A 15,519-nucleotide genomic window follows, 5' to 3' on the forward strand; every position below is an offset into this window, starting at 1 on the left:
CAGAGTCTTTACTCCTGGTACTCATTCTCAGAGAGACAGCTAGGATAATGGAATAAAAGAGATGGAAAAAAATGGAAAGAGGCATTAGGTGAAAAAAAAACAGAGTCTAAATAAAGCAAAGCTAGAAAGAGAGATAAAGAAAAAAGTGGCATCCATCAGTCTTCAAAATGACAATTATAGGCTCCTCGTCAAAGCTCATAGCACTGAGGATAAGAGAGTCGTGAGAACTAAGCCTAACATCTCCCCAAATGCTGCTTCAGTGGCACAAAGACACAGCTCTAGTTTTTTTCTCTCTCTTGATCTTGCCCACCAGGAGCTTAAGGACACCCTTGGAAGATGTATTCCAGATTGCTGACAGCAGAACTCACTGACATTGGGCCCTGTTCTCCAAACCGTCAATACTATACCCAAGATAATAATAATGAAAAGAAGCTAAATCTGACTCTATCATGACAGGACTGAAAAAGTGACCACATTGTAAGTGGCAGCCTGTAATTTACAAAAGTCTGGGAGGTATACAACTCTGGCCCAAAGCACATGGCATACAGTAGACACTCAATATATGCTTGTCGAATGAATGCTCAAACGAGTGACTGTACAGTACAACATAAGCTCGAGAATATGGAGGCTTTCTAGTATAATACCACTAATAATATCATGAACTTGCTTTCAATGAACGTTCATGGGACTCAGGACACTGTTTCCCACAAAGGATATTCTTAGGCTTCCAGTTCTTGCCTATCTCTTCAGTCTCCACTGATACCATCCTCCCACTTGCTCACCAGGCTCCACTGACCTTCTTTCAAATCCCCAGATGTCTGCTGCTTTCTGCCATCTCAGGGCAATTGCATATGCTTTTTTCTCTGTCCAGAATACAACCTCTTCTCTTCACCCCACCACCACTGACTAGCTCCTACTCATCCTTGAGGTCCCTGGATTTTTCAATCTCCTATTTGAACCAGTATATAGTTTATAATATTCATGTTTTTTCATGTTTTTTCATAAGAAAAACAGTTGATGTCAGGAAAGGTCTGTAATAGCATGTCCTTAGTGTCATTGTCATAGTTGGAAAAATAAGCTGATCAGACCATGAGTCTTGCCCATTGTACTAATTCTTAAATTTTGTGCCTAGTGTAGCCTAGTGACAAAGAAAGATACAACAAAAGTAAATTAAACAGAGTTGAGAACTACTCATTCTCTTTGATTTTTATTCTACAGTCCAAGAATCAGTCCCATTCCTCCCTGCACATTCCCTCCTGCAGCACATTTCCCACCACCACACTATCAATCCCCTCTCTATATTCTGACCCCGTTCAAAACTCAGAAAATGAACCTGCTGAAGTAATGGAAAAGTAACTGAAACCCCAGAAGAATGGGGCAATGAGTGTAATTTTGTTTCTATGCTCCAGTCTCTTCCAAGGCAAATGAACCTATGGGCCACCTACTATCAGAATCTATCCCAAGTACCCTCCCCATCAACGTGCCTTCACAAAACAGAGTTTACCAGCTATAGCAGCATAAATACTGACGCTTTTGTTAAGGCAGGAAAAAAACCCACTATCTTATTTGCTTTCATTCTCCACTAAGACTCCACTAGAAATTCCTTCCTTGGCAATACTCTCATTGTGGTTGTAGTGGGAATGACAGCATGGCCTCCACGAACATCATGATGCACAGTGGTTTCTCTCTCTATGCTGTTTGACAGGAAAGATCTATAGGTCAGCTGTTGTGTTTTGGTCCAAACCCAAGCATGATAATGAGATGCTAATGTAGCATAAGTAAATCCCTATTTTATGTCATTAATAGAAATATAGACACTGACATATTGTAAACACTAATAGTATAAGGGCCCAGTATGCAGACCACAAAGAGGGTCTCCTGGGGGTGTAGGAGCACAGGCTGAAAATTACTGAATTTAGCATATTTTGTCATTCTATGTTCCTTCTTCAGAGGGTGCTATTTGATGAGTGGTATCGTTGCCTCTTGAAATGAAGTTCAAAGCACTTAGTTGCATTTCAAGTTTCTCAGTTGCCATTTGCATTGCCCTTCCTGTCATCATAATAAACTGTATTTTTTTCCTTCTCAAAATCATTAACCTATGTGAGATAAGAGGCATTTCTTATTAGTGCAATTGCAGAACTGACAGAAAAGGGGCCCAGAAAGGCACCAAGATTCTATCTGGGCACATGGCTCGGGTTCCTGCCGCAAATGGCTTTCAGTCTCTCAGTTATCAGATCCTTCACTGCCTGTCTGCTCCTCCTTCAAGACTGTAACCAGAGAGAACAGACCTTCTCTGAACTACTAGACAAGGTCATCATTCTTCCATTACCCTACCCCCACCATGGGACCCAGATACTGCTTTCTTCTGAGTTACTACTGATGATTCATTAGGACCCCATATTGCACACTAACAGACTTAGATGAAGGTCTATTATCCTTTATTTCCAAAACTAGCTGCTTCACCCATGTTCTCTATCCATTACTCTTAGCCACCTCCCAAACTTTGTTCCCTCAATAACCTGGTTCCTTTTTACTGGCTCTTTTGCCAATGCTTTTCAAACACGTGTTGCCCCTTGCCCTTGTCCACCAAAACAAGAAGTGGGAAAAAAACACATTTGGTTTGATTCCGCTGCCATTTTAGAAATTAATTATTTTTCTCCTTCCATTCAATACCAAACTTGTGAAAATTTTTATCTCAACACCTCCATTTTCTCAGCAGCCCTTTGCTCCTTAATCTCCTATCTTCTGTCTTCCATGATCATCAAAACACAGCAATTATTCTCTCAAAGGTCACATATGACCTGCTTTTATCACTGTCTTTATTGTTGAACTCTGTAGTTTTCCCTGAGGTTGACCATCCCCCCTTCTTGACTTGTCTCTTCCTTGTGTTTTGTTTTGGTAACTGTCCAATTCTGGTTTTCTTCTTTCTTTCCTAACCAGTTATTAAATGTCTCCCCACTGATTCTTTATCTCATCCATGCAGGTGGGTATTAACTAAAGTTCTGTCTTCAGTCCTCTGTTCTTTTTGCCTCTAGCATTTTCTTGCTGAGGGGTAGGAAAACTTGATATAAAGCCAAAGTGGCAAATTCAAGTGCTTACAAGGGCCAGACAGGTAATGTAGATAACTGAAGAAAAAGATGGATGGGTGTAAGATACAAATAGGGAGTATAGGATGCTTGGGGTAAACTATAGCATTAGCTTCTATTTCTAAAGGATAGATGCTATACAGCCCCAGCCAATGTGTGCCGGGTTGGCCAAATGTGTCACTCCTGCCAATTTTTCATCAGAAATCTGAAGTCTGGATCTTTCTGCTAATTCTCAAAATTTCCAAATGTTAGTCACTGATTCATTTTTTTTAAATGATGTAGATTGTATCAGTTAGGACTGACTAGGTTATACTGTATTTACACATGACTCCAGATTCTTAGCTTACAGCAAAAGGTTGTTCCTTACCCACATTATAATCCCATCACAGGTTAGTTGCATATCTGCTGCACATCATGTTTAGTCTAGGACTCAGGCTGACACAGCTACTTCTATATTCTACTTCTATCTAGAATATTGATAAACAAACTCGTAGCAGAAGAAAAAGAAAACCTGGTGAATCATGCACTGAAACTATGTACTTAAATCATGCTTTATATTTCCTCTCCGGAATACTGCACATCACCTCTGCACACATTTCCTTTGCCAAAACAAGTCACATGGCCAAGGATGACTTTAATGGGAAGGAGGAGTTTAATCCTCTCCTAGAGAGAGGCGGCAAGTATTTGTGATCAATAGTACAATCTACTCTACTGGCTAAACACAACTATCCGTGGTCCATTACCAGTTTGCAACCTCTAAAGTTCAGTAAAGAGCAAGGAACAGAGACTCAGGAAATATGATTTGTCATTGCCACTCAGGACACTGGGCAAGTTACTTCACCAATTGGTCTCCTCTGTAAAAGGAGGGACTCAGAATAGATGATATTTAAAGTCTCCTTACAGACCTACTATACTGAATGTGTGAACAGCTCTGTAAAGATAGAAAACTATTGAGCCTGAACCTGCAAAACTGCTTTCATCCAAGTCCCAGTACTACATTTTCTAAAAATAGCTGCACATTTTTATTTACATATCCAACCACCAGCATCCAGCAAGTCTTTTTTTTTTCATGAGAAAGCACCAATGCAGTTTATTTTAATTCTTCTAGTTTATGAGAATAACTTCTTAATGCTACATCAGAAGTCAATTCATCAATACTGAATTTGGAAAGCACAATCAAGAAAGACCCAAATTTTTATTGGGACTACACAACTTAGCATATACTAGATACCATGATTCTAGAACAAAATCAAAAGCAAAAATCTGAAATATGCATGACAAAAGTTCTTAAACTCCAGGGGATCCATGAACCACCCCAAACTGTATACAAAAGATTGTGTAGTGCATGCATAGATTTTTCTGGGTAAAGGTCCTGTAACTTTAATCAGCTTCTAGAGGGGCCCAAACAGTACACGGTAGAATTCTGATTTCCTCTGTGTTTTCAATAATGGAAGCTGTGGACCTTGGGAAGTTTACTTTTGCACGTTTAAGACTCAATTTTCATGGCAAGAGGGTAGAAAAGAAAAATAAAAGTAACTTGCGAGGACTGGGCAGGGAAAAACTCGGAAGTGTTCTTTACTTCATAAGTTTTAGTAACATGTTCTGGTTTAGAGAGGGGAAATGGGGACATCAGTGGTAACATCATAAGCTGAAACAAGGAGACTCCTACAGGGATTTTTCAGGTCCTTAGAAAAACCAAACTTTAGTATGAATAAAGCAATAGCAAGAATGAAAAATGCAATTTAACTCAGGTCTAATTTTCTGTTTCTGCATATTAACAACTTATTTTTGATTTCTGAATATCAAAAACTTCAATCAGAATACTTTAAAAATATTATTCTGCATGCACTTAACAAATATGACAAAAGACAAGAATCCAGTTGTCTTGTTCACATATATTTAAAATCGGCCAGTACAGATAATCACGAACACTTCACTGCATTGATCTGAGGGCATCCTACCTCTATGCACACGTTCATGTAACACTACTAGTAATTACCCTGGAGCAGAGGCAAAACGGAGATGGAGGAATCACCCTACAAAGCAAGTTTAAGGGATTAAACGTCATCATCGTCTTCATCGTCATCATCACTACTGAGGACAAAGCTGCTGCCTGTGGACAGGGGCCCTTCCTCCTTAACATTCCCTGAATCACCCACAGTCCCTCTCTCAGTGGAATCTTCTTCCTTCTCATCTGACTCTTCGTCAAACCCCTTCTCAGAGCCTTCTTCATCAAACATTTTCCCAGAGCTGTCACCTTTGAATTCTGATTTTTCAGAGTTACTTTCTTCTACCTCTTTTTTAAGAATGTTTTCACTAAATTCCTCTCAGAGCCCTCTTTCTCAAAACCTTTCTCAAGGCCGTTCTCATCAGGATCTGTTTTGAGTCTCTTCTTTTTGGGCTCTCTTTCTGCACCATTCTCTTTCGACTCTTTTTTAGGACTACCCTCTTCATGCTCTTTCTCGGGGCTACGTTCTCCGGACTCTCTGTCGGGGAAGTCTTCTTCACTCACTCTTTTGGGACAGCCTTCCTCAAACACTCTTTCGAGGCAGCTCTCTTCAGATTCCTTTTGGGGACAGTCTTCTTCAGCCTCTTTTTCAGGGCCACTTTCTTTAGCATCTTTTTCAGAAGCATCTTCTTCAAGTTCTCCCCCATCTTCTGTTTTTTCAGACTTCTTTTCATCTGTAGGTTCTTCAAATTCCATTTCAGTTGCGGCTTCTTGAACATTCGTTTGAGATATGCAAGGGTGAAACATATTTCTGGTGATGACAACTCGCTTGTGGCGCATTCGGGATGGGCCAGCTCTTCTCTCAGGTCTCCAATCCAAGTGCTTTTGCCACACAGACAGCTTTTTCTTATAGTCTTTGCACTTCTTTTTCTTCTTTGAGGTGTCATATTCCCCTTTCAGTGGAAACTTTGCCACCTCCACATGTAATCTGTAGCCTCTAATTTCATCATCATCCAAAAGTTTTAATGCAAGTTCCACAGACTCTCTCTTCAAATAACAGCAAAGTCCATCTCCTTTAAGATTTCCTTGATTATCTTTGTAAAGCTTGACCTTAAATTCCTCTGTTTGAGGATCTGTCATAATAATGCCAAACGTGGACATGAGCTGTATAAATTAATCCACTGTAATATCTGGAGGCAGACCAGAAACATACACATTTGTGTCTCTGCTTTCATCAGGATGAAACCATCCTGATTCACCCTTTCTCTTTTCTCCCCTCTTTTTGGTATCACTGGGTTCGGGGGATTTTCTTTGCGGAGGTTCCTCTGCAGTCCTAGCACTGACATCTTGGACATTCACAGTAGAACTAGACGCACCGTCGTTAGAAAAGCCATAATTGGCCTGATATGTAGCAATAAAATCTTCAGTGATCTTGGGGAACCAAGCCTTCTTGTCCAGGTCCCACTCGTATGGGGTGTCAGTCGGCTGCTGCTGGAAAGAATCGTTTTCTCCACCGGGATCTTTCTCGGTGTCGCCGTCCTCAGTGCCTCCGTACAATTCTTGCATTCGCAACTGCTCATCAAACTCGTCGTTCTCATCCAAGTTGTTGCCGCTCATGTTGCCGACTTAGCCCAGGTGCAGTGTCCGGGAGAGTGAAGAGGCCGAAGTGACGCTGGCTCGCCCCGCTGGGTCTTGACACCACCGCTCGATCCACAACGCGGCAGGAGCGGGCACATTCTAAGATGACTGCGGGTCCCGGTGCAACGCCTGGAAACCGCTTGACAACGGAGGCCCGTTGACGCTGACGCAGTCGCCATTGTTGACACAGCCGCCATTGTTGACGCGGCACAACGTCGCCATCCAGCAAGTCTTAATCCAAGCTGCTCTTCACTCCAACACTGATTTTCTTATTTGTAAAAGGTTCCACTGACAACCCAACTAATATGTTTGGAATCATCCTTATCTCTTTTATTTCTTTTATTTCTCTAGTCCCCCATCTCCAGCTAGTCATGAAGCTCTAGAAATATTGTCCTCCTGATATTTCTTCCATCCATCCCTTCCTTTTCAGTCTGATTGCTATCAATAGTATCCATGCTTCTTATCTATTCATATCTGAATAGCTGACCTGGCTTACTATCTTGGCTCTTGCCACTCCTATTGCTGAAGTGTCAGTGCTGTCATACAATCATCTCCTTACCCCATCCACGTAACTCCCACAGCCTCACCCCTATTCAAAACCTTCAGTAACTCCTTGCTGCCTTCAGGTCAAAACTCCTTCACCTGACATTCAGGTTGCCTTCAGTAACTGACTATATAACTTTAAGCCATTTAATAAACAGATGCTCAACACCACTAATTATTAGAGAAATGCAAATCAAAACTACAGTGAGGTATCACCTCACACCAGTCAGAATGGCCATCAAAAAGTCTACAAATAACAAACGTTGGGGAGGATGTGGAGAAAAAGGAACCCTTTTCACTGGTTTCATCCCCACTATTGGTGGGAATGAAAATTGGTGCAGCCACTGTGGAAAACAGTATGGATGTTCCTCAAGAAACTAAAAATAGAACTACCATATGATCCAGCAATTTCACTCCTGGATATATATCCAGAAAAAAAAACGAAAACACTAATTTGAAAAGATACATGCACCACAATGTTCATAGCAGCACTATTTATAATAAAAGAAGCAATCCAAGTGCCCATCAACAGACCATTGGAGTAAGATGTAGTATATATACAATGGAATATTAGTCGTAAAAAGAATGAAATGCTGTCATTTGCAGCAACATAGATGGACCTAGAGAATATTATGCTTAGTGAAATAAGTCAGAGAAAGACAAATACTGTATAACACCACTTAAATATGGAATCTAAAAAGTAATGCAAATGGAAATATATGCAAGACAGAAACAGACTCACAGATATAGAAAACAACTAGTGGTTGGTTACCAAAGGCGAGAGGGAATGGGGGAGGGGCAAGATAGGGGTATAGAATTAACAGATACAAACTACTATATATAAAATAGATAAGCAACAAGGATATACTGCATAGCACAAGGAATTATATCCATTATCTTGTAATGACCTATCACGGAGTATAACCTACAAAATACAGAATCACTATGCTATACAACTGAACCTGACATAATGTAAATCACCTATACTTCAATAAAAAATTTAAGCTGTTTAATTTCCCTGAGCCTAAACGTCCCCACTTGTGAAATGGACTTAATAACAGTTTACCCTACCTACTCCAAAGTGTTAGCATATCATATGAAGAAATGTTGATATAAAATATAAAGGTTGTAAGATGAACAATTGCTTAAGCAATCCAGAATTTCTACCACCACAAATGCAAATAATTTAATGAAGTTTTATATCACCAAAGTTAAGTTTTGGAAATGATTTTTCCCAAAGAGGAACCATCTAATGACTTGTTTGTATAGTCAGAGGTTGGAATAGATAAGCTGTCTCAAAGGTCTATTCTAATTGTGAAATTTTGTTGATACCTTATTACTGCTTACCTTAGAAACTGAGAGTAAAAGTAATTAAGTTACAGAAACTAAGGAATGCCTAGCAGTTAATATCATGTGTTCTGGAGTCAGCCAACATGGGTCCAAATCTTGACTCTCCCACCTAATAACTGTGTGAACTTAATAAACCTCATTAACTTGTAAATGGCATTACCATCTAAAATCTGTTTTGTTCATAAAGACAAAAACTGAAGTTACCCAAGAATCCATCTATATTGTGCACTTGCTAAAAAAGGAAAAAGAGTTTGATGTATTGACACAGAAATAACTCCAAGTCATGCTATTATGTAAAAGGGGAAGCAGATCAATATTTATGATAGAATCCAATTTTTGGACATATATGTTTATATACGGATGGAGAAAACCTAGAAGGATACACAACAAAGAGTTAACAGTGGTTATCTGTGGGGTAGGGATTGGCAGGGTAGGCACGTGGATTAAGAGGCAGGCATTTTTACTTCTCTATTCATACACTGTCATGCCAATAGAATTTTTTACAAGTCTGCATTATTTTATATTAAGCATTTTCCAAGGGGAAACAAATTCCATCTAGAGATGCTTGCTCTAATTTGAAGCCAAGGTCTTACCACTTCAGAATAAAAATAAATCCTATTATAAAGCATCACCATAGTCCAACAGAAGTAGACCTCAAACAGGCCTTAGCCTTTTCCTGCTAACTGACGTTTCCAGGAAAGTGACCTTACCCTCACCTAGTTTTCCCATAAATACTTAGGAATGTGAAGGAGTTGTGATCATTTATTTGCCCCTGGTGGGTACGTAGGTAGATTTGTAGCCAGAATCTGAAGAACAGTTGGGTGGGACCAGGAGAGAATTAAAAGAAAACAAAATAAGAATGGCAAAAGGATCTTTTAGAGTCTGGTAAAAATCCTTACTCTATGCAGATGGTGTAGCTCAAAGCTGCACATCCCTAGGGCGAGCTATGGGAACCTGAGAGCCATGTTTTCATCTGGGAACATAATGCCCCATCTACCGCTATACATAACCATCCCTCTATGTCTCTAGATCCTTTGCCATGAAAGAAATATCATCTCAATCTGTGTTTTTAGTGTCTTTCTTCCAGTCTCACCACTATCCTGTTTTGACAAGTACAGAGAAGTAAAAGCAGCCAACATTTACAGAGTACTACCATAGACCAGGCACTGTGTTAAGTGATTTACATGGATTATCTCACTTAATCTTCTCAGCTGAAGAAATAAGCCTCACAGAGGTCATCTCACTGATAAATAGTGGAGTCAACTGTCATGTAATAGGAAGCATAAACATAAGGATTCAATCATAAGGATTGAATCAAAGGTTGGTAAGGTTTTAGGATAGAAAGAAGGTCTGGATCATGGTACTTACTCTACAGGAGAGGTAGGACACTGCACTGGGGGGCAATGGGAATCCATCTAGGATGAAGGTAGCAAAAACATGTGGTAATGATGGAAGTAATAAAAAAAATCGCAGTCTAATAATAACAGCCAATATTTATTGAGTGTTAACTACCTACTAAACAAATCATATGCAGCATCTCATTAAATTCTCCCAATATAGTCACGTGAGGAAATGGCTCAGAAAGCTAATGTGGATCATCCAAGTTAGCAAGTGGTAAAGCCAGGATTCAAACTCCAGATATGCTTGATTCCAGAATGCCTAATCTCTATGGATATTCTGTCTTTTATAATTGTCATGACTCCCTCATATTTAGTATCTTAGTAATATTCAGACCATCCCATATTTCACTGCACAGGACAGGTTTTACCATTTGTTAATAAGAGTATAGATGTTCTGCTTCTCAGAGCCTGCCCTCTTTTCCAGCCAAGTACCTAGTTATCAATGCTATGGGCGCAGAGAAACTGGAGAGAGCTGTTTCAAGGTAGATTCTAACAAGATGCAAAGAGTTACCGAATCCAAACACCATTTGCCACAATCTATTTTGATACAAGCAAGCAGTCAAAACTGAAAGGGAATGAAATGAATTCTGTGGGTCTGGGTTTGACCCAAGGTGATCTTCTTCCCTTTTCAAGCACCATAAACCTCTGCAGCTAAGACATTTAGAGGTAACCTCGCCAAGATGCTGCACAACAATTTACTGAGTCCCACAGTCCTCCTCTGGAGCCTGTTTCCAGAAAACCCCAAAATGGCCCTTCCCAGCTGGATAACTGTATTTTTAAGCCAGTAGTTAATCTAGCCAAAAGATTAAGTCATCATCAGGAAGTGTATTGCCAACAAAGTTTAAGTGGTATGCTTATAAAAGGAAAACAATTTGAGCACTCTGAAATGTTCCTAATCAAGGTGTCCCTTTCCTGACAATTCTACTGCAATGAGTCTTTCAGAACACTCAGGAGTTATTCAGCTGCTGGTTTACTACCAATTTCTTTCCAGTTTCCTATACCCTCAGGGATACTGTCCTTAGGAAGCCACCCCCAACATCAGCAGCAGCCGCTGCCGAAACCCAAAATAAGCCACTTGTTTTGATGCACTGGCCAGACAGGAAGGTTTTCAAGAATGCTGTAAAACCAGCCCCATGACAAGTGTTGTACCGTAAAGCAAGGAGAGATCATTTCATGTCTTTTCTAAAATTCTTTTCATTCTAGCTTTCTCAATCAATCTGATTCACAAATTCCAAATGAAAACCATCGTGTAGAAATGGACAGGTTGGCAGTCCAGTGTATGGGTCAAAGAGAACCTACTGTCCCATGCAAGGAAATAGTTTGTCCATTGACCTTTGGCAGAAAAATGGTGGCAGGAGACCCAGTATAAGCCAGTGCAGAAGCCATTTCTCTCTGAAACTGGGAAATTGCATTGAAACTGTTTTGAAATCCACTTGCAGCAGGGCTGAAGTCTGGTCTACGCACTTATGTCTTAGTAGCTTTGATACAACAAAGGACTCTTACTTCAAAGAAATAAGACACATTCAGATAATTGTGCATCACCTTAAAGCTTAAAAAAAAATCCTATCCAGAATGTCGTCCTTTCTCTTGCCCATCTAAACTCTACCATTTCACAAGACTCGGCTGCAGTCTCAAAGGCTGAATAATATAATGCAGGCATTCTCAAATTTGGTGGCACAATAGAATCCCTCAGGGGAGCTTTTAAAACGGCCAATGTTCAATCCACTCCTCAGACTAAGTGAACCAGAATCCCAGAAGACTTGGGCCTGGCCATCACTATTAAGAAAAAAAAAAAAAACAACTTAATGACTCTAATGTGCGTTCAGGGTTGAGAATGACTAGTGTGGTTGCTAAGAGCGTAGACTTCTAGGTTCAAAAATATTTGAACTAGAATCTCCATTTCAATACTTTCCAGCTGTGTGACTCTGGGCAAAATTAGTCCACCTCTTGGAGTCTCAGTTTCTTTATCTGGAAAATGAGTGTAATAACACTGACCACATAAGCTTATTTGGAAGGTTGACGGAGATCATTTTTGATCTATGCTTAGCACATAGCAGGTTTGCCGTAAACATTAGCCATTGTTGTTGTCAGTGGCAGTTATGGGAAAATTTAAGAACCACTCCCAGTCTAAGATTACACAGTTTTAACCATTATAAAGAACTTTAGAGATCATTCTAATTTAGTCCACAGAGGTGATATGACACGCATTTCCTAAAAACATTTCCTAAGCTAGGCACTGTTGTCATTGACTCCAAATTCAGTGCTCTTTCCACTGTATTCATTTTGTTTCATTTCATCAAATGTATTGAACACTGACTATACAACTCTAAGGTAGGTTCTTAGGACAGAAAGATAAATTCATATCAAATTGACCCTACCCTTGAGTTTCCATCTAGTGGAGGAGTACAATGTGTAAACAGCAATATAATGTGCTTCTATAGACTCAGTGAGTTTAAGTTTCTATGAGCTCACCAGAGGTAACGTGGTTAACTCTGGGTGGGTTGATGAAGTTTGAACTGAGGAAGCTATGATTGAATAGTATGTTGAAAGATAAATAGGGGTTTTACAGGTAGGGAGGGATGTATGGAATGGATGTTTCAGGCACAGAAAACAGCAGGAGAAAAGGTACTATATCAGCATGCCTTTCAGCTCTATCTTCTTGGGACTCCTAGAACACTTGTCTGTAGCATTCATTTGTCAAATAATAATGTTTTGTCTCATGACACCTCTTCTATTTTAGCCTTGAACTATTTATCTCCTGTTACCTAATTTTTCAAGTCTTGTCACCTCAACTAGAATTTAAGCTTGAAGGAAGAAGAACCAGTTTAATAGATCACCATATCTTCCACAGTGCTTTCCATATAGTCTTAAACAGAGTGGCTGCTTAATGAATAGTTTTTGACTTGTTGATATAAAGGGGGGAAAGCAGAATAATCCTGAACATATCCGAAATTCACTACTCATTACCAGAACCTCCTGTGAAATAAAGTCTTTTTCACTTTCTCCTCCTGATTGTTCATATCATGGCCATCAAAAAGAGTCCTTTGAGCTCCTTCTGCATGCCCACTAATGAAGAATACTATGATATGCTAAGGTTAGCAGATGCCCACATGGTAGCAGCTCTTTGCATATTTCAATACCCTATTCTGTTTATACTGAGCAAATTCACAAAGATTTCAAAGTTAGGCCTAGGTAGTCATTGCTGAAAACTGCTGATAACAACAAGGCTGGACCAATTAGCCTGGGTCCCTGCACATTTCAAAAAGGCATCAGGCATTCTGATGAAATTGCAAAAAATGGATAAACTATGATGCCATTCTCTAGTAGCATCCCAAAGAAGTCTTCAGGCTGGGTGGCCTGGGGAAACCGAATAATCTAATGCTCGAGCAGGATGAAAAATTTCTACATTTCTTATAAACAGGGGGGCAGAATTTGAACTGAATGAAAAATCAGGATGAGCAGAGGGAATTTCTCCCACATAGAAACATTTTGAATGTTGACTTCAAGAGTGGAAAAAAACATGTTCTTACCCAGACCAGTCTTAGCCTCCATTGTGCACAACTGAGAGCCCCAAGTAGTGAGAAGCTGGCAAATCTAGGGTGGGAGAAGGAAAAGAAGATATCCTAACACATTTACCCTCCTGCAAGGACAGCTTGTTCAGTGTTTAGTAAATGCATTACCTCCATTATTCTCTCCTTTCTTCTTCCCCTCCAGTAGGCAACTCTTCCTACCCACCCATCATCTTCCTTCATCCCAAATGTCTGTTAATACTTCAAGACCTTCTTATAGACATATTGAGAAAGTTAAATGAGATAATGTCAAACACCAAACAGAGAGCTTATTGCACTGCAGGTGCAACCTTATACTATATGGAAAGATCTTGCACTGGGTGACCATCCTTTACCTGGCAGAGTTCAGGCCAACTCAGGTAGAAATGGGAGAGATGGGACAGTCAAGCAGAAACACCTAGGGACTCCTATTGTAGAAAATGGTGATTGTAAAGTCAAACTTTTTCTTGGCCACTCTAATAGAAAATGAATGCATAACACAACAGACGATCAAAGCACAACAGATAAGGGAGTGACTAAGTAAATTATGCTAGATAAACAAGAAGGAATATTAAGCAGCCATCAGAAATTAGAATCCTGAGTACTACGGACAAAGATGGAAAAGTATTGATGGGTAAATGGAAAAGGCAAAACATAAAACTCTGTGCATAAAATGGCTGAAATGACATAAAATTATGTAGGCATACACAAAATGAAAATAATTATGTTAGGTGGGTAGATTATAGTCATATAACATTAATTATATTAACAGTAGAAATATTAACTACAAAAAACAGATAAAGTATAAATCGGTTCTATTCAGCTTTATGATATATGATAACTTTCCTTTGGAAGTCAACTTATTTTTCTGATGTTGTTTACTTAGGCTGCTGTTAATATGAGTTTACAGTCTCTACGCCCTCATTAAGGGATGGTAGGAGGGGTAGGTAGGAGTGCAAAGTAATTCAGGAGTGTTCTGTGTTGCACGGGGAAGCTATTTGAGAGTAAATATTTGTTGTAAAATCTATTGGGAGAAAAATTTGAAGATATTTTTTAATGGTTATAGAGATACATGTTTAAATGGCCTATATATGAGTGGGAGAAAATGAAAATGAAAACGTGGAAGAGGAAACTATAAAGAAATGGTTGAATAGCTGTGTTTTGTGTACCAATTACATGATCCTGAATTCAGCTATTGCTAGAAATAAAGACATAAAACAATTGTTCCTTTTCCCTCTGAGTCAACCCTAAACTGCTACCAAATCACATACTGTTACCATGACCAAACCACCTCAAATAATGAAAGCAAACTTAAGTTTGCACTTCTAGACTAGGAAATACACATAACTTTATCCGATTTATAAATATTTATGTCATCTATGAAGTTCCAGCAAGATATTATGAGTACCAACTGCCCTCTTCCTCTGACATGAAAACAGAAAAACAAAACAAAAACCCAACTGAATGTTCAAGTCGATGAGGAAGCAGACAATTAAGAGGGCATGGAACATTTATCTGAATAATGGATATAATTTAATGATACCAACCACAGTCCCCTTAATGACAACCTGAACTTGCTCAGCACCTTATTCAGCAATATTTTCACACAGTCTAAGTAGCGATCAGAGCCCAAATCCCTGAAGATAATTATTTTATCAAAGTGACTCGAAATTTCACTCCTGCCACCAATTCTTTCCTATTTCAGGGACCGTTTGCTGGTCATTTTAGAGGAATTTGATGGAAAATATAATCAGAATAAATCAACAATGCATTTTCCTGCACTAGGCATAAAAGTCCCCCAGGGAGATGCTGCCATCCTAATGGATTTCCAGAGTCCTTCTGGAAGGCTGGATACATCATTGGTGTGGATGGTTGTTCACTTGAGGCACTCAGTTACCTAAGAACAGATAAGCTGGTCAATGGATTCTCTGACCTTTTTGGCAAAAACTATTGATGTCTTTCTTCTTCCCTGATATCTTCACATCGGCCCTTAGATTCTCAGAGTG

The 15,519-nt window shown here is 39.5% G+C and overlaps 1 protein-coding gene and 1 pseudogene across 1 annotated transcript in view; both read right to left on the reverse strand.

Annotated features, from left to right (window-relative positions):
* Positions 1 to 15,519, reverse strand: part of IL1RAPL2 (interleukin 1 receptor accessory protein like 2) — a 1,145,014-nt gene that overhangs the window by 906,336 nt on the left and 223,159 nt on the right. The gene's annotated exons all lie outside the window — the stretch shown is intronic.
* On the reverse strand, positions 4,934 to 6,651 carry LOC115849166 (17S U2 SnRNP complex component HTATSF1 pseudogene; annotated as a pseudogene).

Source organism: Globicephala melas, chromosome X, assembly GCF_963455315.2.
Source record: "Globicephala melas chromosome X, mGloMel1.2, whole genome shotgun sequence".
NCBI classification, from domain to species: domain Eukaryota; kingdom Metazoa; phylum Chordata; class Mammalia; order Artiodactyla; family Delphinidae; genus Globicephala; species Globicephala melas.